The following is a 12052-nucleotide window of genomic DNA, read 5'->3' as shown; positions in this document are numbered from 1 at the left end:
AGCAAATTAATACGGGCGAGCAAGAGGGTCCAGCTAACGAACGAACCGACGCCAAGTCTAGTACCGACCAGCGCCGCGACGCCTTGCAATCCTCTCTCTCCCTGTGTCTCACCCCGTCGTCGTCGTCATCGTCGTCTCGTGGCGCACAACAGGAATCTTCGATTCGTTGTTTCGCTACGTGCCGCTGCTGATTACCATCGGATCATCGTCACACGGTGATGTCGTCACGATGCGATCGTTTTGCCCCTGGAATGCTGGAACATGGAAGTAGGATGGGACGCGTGAACACCGTAGTGAGAGCGTACAGTGTGCACGGGCCATAATAGATCAATCGTTTAGGCGGGGGAAGAGTTTCACGGGGACACGGTGAAGTGTGAACGTAGCTTTAAGCTTGACACGGAACGGTGATACCGTGACAGTGACGGATGCCGATGGGTTTTGGCGTTTCTTGGTTTTTCGTTGGTTTCGCTACCAGTTAGATTGGGTGTGCAAGAGGAGGCTGACTCGGCTTTTTGCAAACGAGCTTCTGGCTCGTGGAGATGGCGTTTTGTGAATCTTCGGCGTTTGGGTGGAAACGGTCGTTTCTTTGTTGCCGTGACACGTTCCTTCAATGAATCGTTGTCTTTTGTCAGCGAGTTTTGCGAATCGTTATTTAATCGTAAGAATTATCGTTTACGTTTGATACGGTTACAAGTATGGTCGAGAATTATCAGTTGCTGGTTGTGTGTATTTTAACGTTCGACAAACATACGTGACTGGCACGTGCTGTCAATATAAGAAAACCAAATGATTCTTACGCCTTTTAGTACGAAAAATACTAGACTGTTCTAGTATTTTAAGAAATATTAATAGCTTTGTGGAATTTCTAAGATATTCTTGAAAGGCATACATTTTAAAAATATTTCGAAGCAAAAGATATCGTCATAAATTATCAACGCGCTTTTTAATTTACTTTAATATTCGGAGACGTAACGAGTGACCTTTCTTCATCTTGAAAAATTCGTGAAACGCGTGCAGAATGGCAAAGAACGCGTGCGGCTGGTTCGGGCCAGCAAGGCGACCGATTAACTCGCTGTTAATTAGTCGATCCCTTGCTTCGATAGCGTGATTAACACCCGTCTGCCCTTTCCAGTGGCTTAGCCCCGCCCCGTACAATGTATTTCCTTCTTCGAGCACCGCCATTTTGCCAGTTTACACCTCCCAAGATCGTAATCGAAGCTAATTTCCGCGTGGTCACACGAAAATTCTCATTGCGTCCAACAAAGGAGAGAGAGGAAGAGGAACAAAGAACAACGATGATCGTACGATTATTCTTTCAATGTTATCCGTTCGTCGCAACATTGTTATTCTTTCATTGGTATTCGCTCGTCGCAACATTGTTATCTTTTTTTTAATTTGCATATCCGTGCGCGACTTACTTTTCCCATCTGATACTTGCTGATGCGTTCTAACTAGCCCTAATAATATAAGGGTCCTAGTTACATTTATTTATTTCAAGTTATGTAAACTTATGTCTTTCTCTTTCAAGGAAAAGATTTTTCTCCTTTCTCTGTTAGCAAATCTCTCGTTGTGTATTTTTCTATTTCCATTCGACCTTTTCCCTGTGTAAAAATATAAAACTCTGAACTTTCTCCGCATTCCTGTAATTATAATTCATCAATAGTCTAATAGGTATGGACATGGTTAAGTTTACACGTGATCTGCTTAATGCAATATCTATAAAAAAGCTGCATTTTTAGAGAAACTTTGTCCAAATGAGATATTAATTCGGTATTACAGAAATATTGATGACACGACTCGATATTTAGAGACCTAGCAGTATAGCTCTATAATTCATAAAAATGTTCACTGAAGACCTACTTTTTCCAATCTTCTATTAATCAAGAAATTTTTTAATCGATCACGTATAAAACTCTCTGCCCCTTTGCTTCCTATTTCACCTTTCAACCCACATTTCTTTCACTTTCTCAAACAAATATCTTCCCTTCTCGATCTCCTCTCACCACTTTGTATCTCCAAACTCCTCTGCATCATCTTCCAATATCGATCTTCATCGAACCACGTCGATTAAACCGATCCACGTTCTACCACACCATCTCGACCCACCTTGAACCATCACGAACTCACTAGAAAGCATATGACCTGAGCCATGGCGAAGGAAACTGGCGATTTTCCGTGGCAGCGGACGAAATCACGAAACGCCCGGAGAAACGCGTATTCTTTCAGACGTTCAAACGTCTCGGACCAGCACTTTGTTCCTCTCGAGCTGACAGAATCGAAGAAGAAGCGAGCGGAGCGAGGCGGCCTCTCAGGAGAAAGCCAGTCGGCCCTACAGTCTCATTTTAATTAAACGAAATTCCGCGTGCAACAAAGGGCGGCAAGCCAGCCGGATAATTCGAAAGGGCAGATACGTGCTTCCTGGTTGGTCGGGTTTATAGAGGCGAGTGGCAGCAGTGGCTGCTGCGATGGTGGTGGCGTCTGCGAAGGAGGAGGGTGACGGAGGATGGAACCGGTTCTAGCTTTTCCCCGGGGTAACTAGGTGGTGAAGAGGGACGCAGACAGTGGCGAGGAGGGAACGAGATGGACAGAGACGACGGGAACCTGGCGAAAGAGGGCGAAAAAGGGAGAGGCAGAAAGAAAAGGAGGAAAGAGAGCGCGAGGGAGGATGGAGCGAGAAAGAGGGATGAGAGTGGGATCGATAAAGGGAGTGTCGGCATGAGAATGGGGCAGAAGGAACACAAGGGTGGCCCTTACCCTAAACGAGCACCTTAAGCGGCTAAACGTGACGTAAGAAATTCGCCGGTGACTAGCAAACAATTGATCAACCTGAAACTTTAGTCGTCGAAGTCTGCGTTTAATTGGTCGCATTTCTCCGGTTCCACGGCCTGTTTTGGCTTAGGTGATTAGGTTGTAGGATTCGTTGAGAGATTTGCGGAGATGCGTACGGCGTTTATTCGTAATTGGCATGCGAAGAAGTGCGAGATTGGGGCGGCTTGAGTTTAGGCAACTTTGTTTCCTCGCGGATGAAGAAGTTTTTGGTAGAAGTTTCGGACTCTTTATTAGGAAATCATCTATTTTAAAATTGGAATTTCATTGTATTTGTCGAAATAGTTGGAACGATGTTAGGAAGTGAAAATTACGCAGGATTTTCTATCTTGATATTAGAAGGTTAAGTTTAGAGTTAAGTATCTGTCGTCGCTGGATAAGTATTTGTTTATTTCTGTCGCTCATGAAGTCGAATTATAAATGCGAACTTTTAATTCATATCGTAATAAGCTGCGATAAAATTCATTTCTTGGATGCCTTCCCACGCGTCATCAACCAATAATAAAATGTTGCAAATTCTCATTACATAGCGACGTATTTTACTACAAATTTGATAGCATTGAAATTACTTAGAATAATACAATTTAAAGTTATTAATTACATAACTCATTGTTCTACCAAACAAACTTCTCTTTCTTTTAATTAAAGAAAAATCCATTTACAATCGATATCGAAAACCATTAAGTACCACAGTTACGTTTATTATTAATTAATGCGTATCATTTGCAATTTCTCTCGATCAATTTATATTATCGAAATCTGCATTTTAACATCGTAGCTATAAAAGAGAATGCCAACGATTCGCTCGATATTCCCTTCGTCGCTATTTCTTTTATATAAACTTCATAATTTTATGAAATTTTAGAGAACTTTAGAGAAGTTGAAGAATTTCTACCATTACGACGAACTATTTCTTAATCCTTTAGTAGGTTATTTTCCAACATCTCAAGTAAATAAAGTAGGAATAAGAAAGCTTATCCCCCGAGTTAATCAAACCAACTATCCCCGTCTGTCTCGCGACCGAAACATATTCGAGTATAAAATCACACGAGCAACGTTTGTCTTCGTTTCATACTTAGGTTTTACAATCCGGATTCCTTGCTTTCGCAACGTTTCTACGAGGGAAGCATTCCACGCGTTTTACAGCGGCTCGCGCGTTTATTGCGTTTTCTCGTCGCTTTTATTCGCCGTGAATATGATTGCACGACGCGATGGCCAAACTAAACTTTGTTGCGAGGACGTTATTGCGAGACCAACGATTAGATACTCAGTTCGTCTTTAACGCAATCTTTCCCTCGATCTCGGCGAATACCGTGTGTAATTTTCATAGCTGTTCCGACGCGATCACCGCCATGATTACGGTTACATCATCATAGGATCCCTTGGCCATTAAGCGGTCCCGCTATTCATTAATGTCTTTTAAATAAATTTATTGTACTATAAAACCGGTCAACCGCTTTCCACGCATAAATCTGTTCGTTCCGACGCAGTTTCCCAGAGTATACCGCCTCGAAACCTTTTATGTAACGCCGTCACGATGTTACCATGCGTTCTGCACTTTCGCATTCTTAGAAGTGAATGTTGCTTATGGTTTCGGCCATAGACAATGTTTCAGTGGTACGAGTCAGTTAAGAGCTTTTTTCTTGCGAGTTATGAAATTCGCAGAGGTTTAGAAAATAAGGAAGCGTTGCTGTACAATTGTGGGAAATTGTCGGAGATGTTTTATATTAATTATCGTAACGATTCAACCCTCCAATTTACATTGCTCGATACATGACGTAATATGGGAATTTGTTAATTTTTATTTCTTCTTCGTGCAAAGCGATAGATTTTAATCGTCTATTTTGAAACGTGTACGAGGTAAAATATTTCCTCTTATAGTTATTATAAATTGCAAGTTGCTTTGCTGTATTTGATCGATCAGTGCACTATAGTAAAATTTAATCAATTTTTATAATATAAAAATGAATGGAACGATACTAACAGCAGTGAAAAGTCATAATTTCAATATTATTGAGTATATAATCTATTTATGCAATACCCTTAAGAAAGTATTTGCCGATACTAGTATATACCAAATGTATATGAAAAATATTAATATTTTTATATACCAAATGTATATAAAAATTCAAATATTATACTTTGATCAAAGAAATGACACTACCATCGTTTTTATCATTAATACAATGATACGAAATTTGATGAAAAAGAAGTAATTTACGATAATACTAAGTTATAACATCCAAAAATATAACTAATTTGTAATGATGACGTATCTGAAGAAATATGACTAAAATGATAAATAGATATGATAAAATTGCGCAATTTTGCCTGAATGATATTGCTTAAAAATATTAAAATTTCATCGCCGAGAGGGTTAAATTAAATCGAACGACGATCCCGTCGCGCAAGAGCCACGGTATTCGACGAGTTATATAAAACAAGGGAAGTTCGGCGAGAGACAGGATAATCCTTGCAACCGGATTATTCGGGATTTTTCTTGACTGTAGGGTAAAAAGAGACGAAGAGGAGGGGAGTCGGTAGTTCCTCGGAGGAGGTTCCGTCTTCCTGCCAACCCCTGCTTGATATATTGCTCGCTCATACTCTCTTTCCCTTCTTTTATTCTTTTCTATCCTCCATTCGTTACATTATACGTCCAGCGTGTAGAACGACAGCTTCGAGGAGCACGCGCACTCCACTCTGTACGCTATCTACCCTGTTCACACCTGTGGAAAAAGGTTTCTTTTTGGTGAAATTGAAATATCGTAGTCTTTGGACGTAAAGATGTTCTAATCCAATCATATGTTTATATGCCAATATAATTGTTTCAATATATTGGTAATATTAATTGCAGTGATTTAGCGAGATATTTAATAGTAACGCGAAACGAAGAATAATTATAATATTTTATCAATGGTATATTACTTTAAGAGCCATTTATCTATTCCTATTTGTTTAAAGAACTTTTCTTATTTTTGTAATTCCTTACACATCATCAAGCCCATACTTATGAACCTAATTGGTATAAGATGGTAACAAAATAACGTTGAAGAAAACATTTCTAAGAATTATATCTTATAACCATAAGCGATGTTAAAACATTGGTTCTTTAAAGATATTTTATTTAATCTTCGTTAATGAAGTGTAAAATATACGTTGGTATCTAACAAGATTGCCACATATATCATCTTCGCGTAAAAAGCTATTAATCTGATCAATTGTTTATCAGCGATCCAACAAATTTCTATGTCTTATAAACTAACATTAACACTAGTATTTTTATAATATTTCTTAGAAATTCCATTATAAAACGTCTCTGTTATATTGCTTCTTTTTCTCCAATTTTCATATAAATGCTAAAAACTCTACAATATAATGTATAACGTATTAGATATATAATATATTATATAATAGATTTAAGAACGTTCGTGTCTTTTCATATTTGGCTAACAAACACTGCACGTGTTTTCTCAGTTCCACGTTCACATATATATATATATACAGTTTACCACAAGTATCTTCATCAAAGACACAGTTTCTTCCCGGAGATTTTACGTACACAACGACGAAGAGGGAGACTCCTCAGACGTATCCTCTCTCGGTTTATAATATCATACACCGTCTCCGAAATAATGCTTCCAGCAGCTCGCGCTCCCGGCGCTGTGACCTGCTCTCCTCGTCTTCCTCATCTATCAACAGTTTTCTTTTCCCTCCGCCCCTTCCGCAGCGGCGCGCGCTTTTCCGGCCAAGATTTATGAAATGGTACTTTGTACAGTTCCATTTTAGCGTACGCCTCGATTTACTCGCCCCAGGGTGAACTCGAGCGTCGTCTTATTCCGGAACTTTCTACGAGAACGTAGAACGACGTCATGCTTCTACAACGACGTTCAGAGATTGAAGATTTCACAGAGAATGTAGCTAGTGATGCTTGTTTTACCAAGTTGGTTAATGTAATTGCTATTCCGTGGGATTTAGACGATTTCCAATGCAATCAGATAATTGATTGAAATGTTGTGGATAGACTGCGAATGTTTGTTCATTTAGAAGAAATTTATGAACACCGAAGTTTCTAGAATATGCAACAATATACGAGTGGAAAAAATTCATTCTTTTTTTTATGATATTCACAAAAATTGATAGAATTATAATTGTCACTTTATCTTTGTTTTTAATTTTCTTCAATATTTACGAGAATTTATATATAATAGGATATTTCACGACTAATATGAAGTATATAAATAACTAGTATATGAATATACAAGTAAAAGGAAGATTATCAATGTTTTATGATTTAGTTTTACTAGTTTTACTAAATTAAATATTATCCTCTTTACTACTGATATTAACTGTAACCGCTGTATTAAAAATACGTCCCTTAAAAACATATGATTCTTCTGATTATTTAATAATAAAATTAATCTACAAATATAAAATAAACGAAATAAAATAAGTGCAAATGAGCATTTTTAGTTATGTTCTAAAGAACACATAACATCGTACTTAGTATGTAATTCTTACCTACGAATTCCTTAAAATTGCACAATGAAAGACAATGAAAAGCAAATTAGAACCCATGAAAGAACGAAAAAGAAGACAAACCAAAGCCGATATAAAGGATGCGTGCGCATAATATGCGTGGCACGCATGTCAGTGCAAGAGCGAATAGGGGTTGGTCGAGAAGAAAAAGGGATCTCACGTAAAACTTTTTCCGTACGTGTGGATACGTGGAACGGCTTTCAATTCGGCGAAGAGATTCACTCTGCACGGTGGCCTGTTAGACGCGATTTCAGCGCACCCTCTCGCCACACCCAGACCCACCCCCTTGAAAGTCGCATCCATCAAGGCGGAATCTCGATTTCCAAATCCACCCCGGTCGCGAATGCTTTGCCTTTCCGCTCTTGTTCAGCCGTTTCTTCTTCCTTCTTCAAGAATGCCACGGATCGCGTGACCTGCCGTCTAAACGGGCTCGCCTTGTAGCAGAATGTTGCAACGCGACGATCACGTTTCGCGTTTACTGCCTACCCAATGGAATTCTATCGCTCGGGGATGCTTTTATCGCGATGATCATGCGAATACAGTTCTTCCATGTATCTTAGTCTGGATTTCTGAGTTACGTCACACATTTACATACACTTAGGACTAATTTTATTATACCATTTCCATACAAGTTTCAATTAATACACACGAAGCGAATATTCCACGCGTTAGTAGTCAGCTTCTCAGCGGCGAACATTTTTTTTCTTCAATTAGTATTCCCGTATCTTGTTGTCTATGTAGTTTTGTAACAACCCTCGGTCGAAATAATGTCTTGATTATACACACGCGTGACTTCTTACCAACACGGTAACACTAATATAACGTAGCCGCGATAAATCACTCGATTCAAATTTCGTCGACACATATCGTCCGAAATGTAGATTGTGTGAGCGTGCGAGTCGCGTCACCGTGCGTCCACGCGAACAGTGGCGCGCCATTAATTCACGCTTGTGCACGGCTGAAAAATACGAAACGCGGCATAAAAGTATGCGCGCTCCGAGACGCGTGCAAAGTATCGCGCGGCGGCAGGTGCGTGATCACCGGGTAACGCTTTATCAAACACGTTTTTCTCTAGCCCGCCCGTACGGCCATATACACGCGTCGTACAGCAACGAAACGAACCGCGCCGTCACATTGTCGGATTCGCGGCTTCTCTGTGACATATTTTTACATAAAATTAATTAAGTCGACGCGGCCTCGACTCGTAAATAATCGTGACCCAGCACGTTGAATTTATTCCCGAAGCTTTTCGTGCGCCATTTGTAAAACACCGCGAACCGACCGAAACACGACGCGGAATAAAATATGAATTTGCCCGCGTCTTGATCGCATCTTTCTAAAAGCTGCGAAGAAAAAGGTTGATGGCGGGTGGTCGGGGTGAATATAATCGGGGCCGAATCGAGGAAAGGATTAAGCGGGCGGAAATTCCTGAATTTATTATCCTTGGAAATTTAAAATAGATCGTCGACCGCTACTCGGCGAAAATAGTTTTCTCCGGGCCACGAGAACCGTCTCATTTACACTGGTTCGTCAACGTGTCTTACCATAGGCAACTTTTACGTTCGTATTGAACGTATTATACAAAACATTAGGACTGTAATGAGATGCTACGATTATATTGATAAAATTCGAAACGAATCTGAAAATGTATATAGAAATTACAGGATATTTGTTGCAGGCATATATTTACCATATAATAAATATTAAATATGACCCGTTGAATATTCAAATTTGTTATCGACTGTACAAATACTTTTATGACTTCTGCGAAATGTATATCTGTACTAAATATCTTTTAATTACTATACGTATTTTCAGATTTCTTTCAAACTTGATCGATATGATCGTGATAGTCTTGCAACAAGGCTAAGGAAATTGTAAAATTTTGCATGCAATACACATAATATATTCATAAAGGACGTCTACGAGTGTTCGAATATTTTCTTAACCTTGTATATTCCCTTCCGTGTGACTTGTGTCGTCGGATAAGTGTTCTTTCTCATTTCTTTCCTCTCTTTTCATCGTTTCTTTTTCTTAGTCGTTTTTAAATGCTGCTTTTCACCTTCAACTCTCCACCTGTCGTCTTTTGAAACGGTGAAACGTTGCAGGTTAAACGACCAGGACATTCTTCCGGCTAGCGATAAAGCACCGTTTTCTGGCTCGCATACGCGATTTTATCGAGGCGAGATCGCGACGAATTCTCGCTGGTCAGAAACTCGTTTCGAGCGTTCGTTCACCTATGAATTCGCGACTGTAAGAACAAAGTCTACGCAGTCGTAAATAGGTTCCGGGTATTGGTTGATAATATATTGCTTGTGATACGTACAAATTGCACCTGTCCATCTCGCAGAGATGAAATATCGACGGCATGGTGATTAATCGAATTTTTCGCCGGATCAGTTGTTTTGCTTGCGCGGAAAAATTTGTATGCACCGATATCAACCGACCGCGTCTCGATTTTTGTACACGCGATCGATCGAATTCAGTTTGTTTACATCGTGTTTTTTTTATGTACTATAAGTGGTAATAATGATTAATGACCGTTGTCTAATCATTATTCTTTGATATCAATACTCATTTATGTAATGAATAACCATTTTTCGTATCTTTATTATCATTGTAAAAGCACGACATAAAAGGATATTGATAGTATGAAATATTATTGTATTAATAATATTGATAATATGATATGAAACGTTTTGAAAATTAACACTCTTTTTGCATTCGCTATTAGATATACTCGAATAATTAAAATACTCGTGTGATTCGAATTGAAAGGATATTTGAGTTTACTTCGTTTCGTATTACCTGAATTAATTACAGTGCAATTAATACGTTAAGTAACATACGATAAAATAACGTGTAAAAATTGCATAAATACGATGTTATTGAGAAATATAAATAAAATAATTTACATATTGTTTTATCAAGGTGCAAGAAACGTATTGATGTAATAGATACGCGTTATATAAATCAGATATATACAAAAACATATTCGTGATTTAAAAGATATCATTTTGTCATAAATGCTTAAATTTCCATAAACGTCATAGAAGATAAAAAGTAAACGAATAAATTGTAGGATCTAGATGCAATAATAACGAAAAATTAATAAATAAGTTCCAAATGATGTTAAGGCGCCGTCGCATACTTCCTAAATGGATTAGTCAGACTTTTATGTACCTAGGATTCATTTACGCAATTATATTTCGAGCTCGACAATCCTAAATCACACTTGTATCCTCAACTTAGCGTTTAACGTCCCGGTTCGTCTTGGCTCAAGTGGATGGATATAGTCGTTTACGATTCCTTTCATCCGGCGCGTCAGGATAGAAAACGATGATTCACGATCATCTAAAATCTAACATACGGAGAACCGGACGTGGTTTCGTAAATCTCGCAGGTGGACAAAGTGGCACGTTTGGACCAGAAATAGATCAAAGCATCTTGAACGAGTTCACGTCGCAGATGCACGCACGATATTCGCCCTCATTCATCTATATTTATTACATTGCGGTAGACTGGCTGTCGCCTGTGCTTAATGACGGAAGTACTGTGAAACTGAAACGTTTGTCACATCGAAGATGTACGTAGATTTTACGAATTCGGATTGTCAGTTTCACTGCAGACAGCCCTTTGAGAAATATTTCATATGCGCAGAAATAAACTGATACTTAATACATGTGATACTCGTTGTCAAGATAGAAAGTACATCATTTTACCGTGTTTCTTATTTCAACTAAGATGAATGTTTATCTTTGGCATCACGATATAAGAACTTATCTTTTCTTACTCTAATTTTATGTGTAAAACAGGTATCTGATATGTATGTTTTCTGTGCCACTTATTTTCTTCTTATTAACATAAAAGCAAGATCAGTACAAATAGTATCGTAACTGAACAGCTGCGAAAGTTATTTATTTATATTTTTGTATGCTTCAAATGACATTTTTAATACTTCGTAGTCAAAATTCCATATTACGTACTAACAAATATGTAAAATTAAACGAAAATTTGCTAACAATTTGACGATTTTGACACCAAAATTAACCTTTAATTCTTCTTAAGCGATTAATCTCGATTTATTGTATAGCTTATCTATTGAATAATTCAAATTGCCATTATAATTCCTCATTAGGAATTTTAACCAGCCTACCGTAATCTTAACTTTCAATTGCGAAAAATCTCTTCACAAAAATTTGAATTACTCCAATATATATATATATATATATATATATATATATATATATATATATATATATATATATATATATATATATATATATATATATATATATATATATATATATATATATATATATATATATATATATATATATATATATATATATATATATATATATATATATATATATATATATATATATATATATATATATATATATATATATATATATATATATATATATATATATATATATATATATATATATATATATATATATATATATATATATATATATATATATATATATATATATATATATATATATATATATATATATATATATATATATATATATATATATATATATATATATATATATATATATATATATATATATATATATATATATATATATATATATATATATATATATATATATATATATATATATATATATATATATATATATATATATATATATATATATATATATATATATAT

At 36.8% G+C, this 12052-nt stretch overlaps 1 long non-coding RNA gene across 2 annotated transcripts in view; it reads left to right on the top strand.

Annotated features, from left to right (window-relative positions):
* Positions 1-17: 17 nt before the first annotated feature.
* The window catches only part of LOC117152258, a 102891-nt gene continuing 90856 nt past the window's right edge, over positions 18-12052 (top strand). For both annotated transcript variants that reach the window (XR_004462579.1, XR_004462578.1), the window contains exon 1: positions 18-2787. This is a non-coding gene — a long non-coding RNA (uncharacterized LOC117152258). The remainder of the gene's footprint in view (positions 2788-12052) is intronic.

This window comes from Bombus impatiens, unplaced genomic scaffold (genome assembly GCF_000188095.3).
Source record: "Bombus impatiens unplaced genomic scaffold, BIMP_2.2 scf_0899, whole genome shotgun sequence".
Lineage (NCBI taxonomy): Eukaryota > Metazoa > Arthropoda > Insecta > Hymenoptera > Apidae > Bombus > Bombus impatiens.
This window is presented reverse-complemented; position numbering and strand designations above follow the sequence as displayed.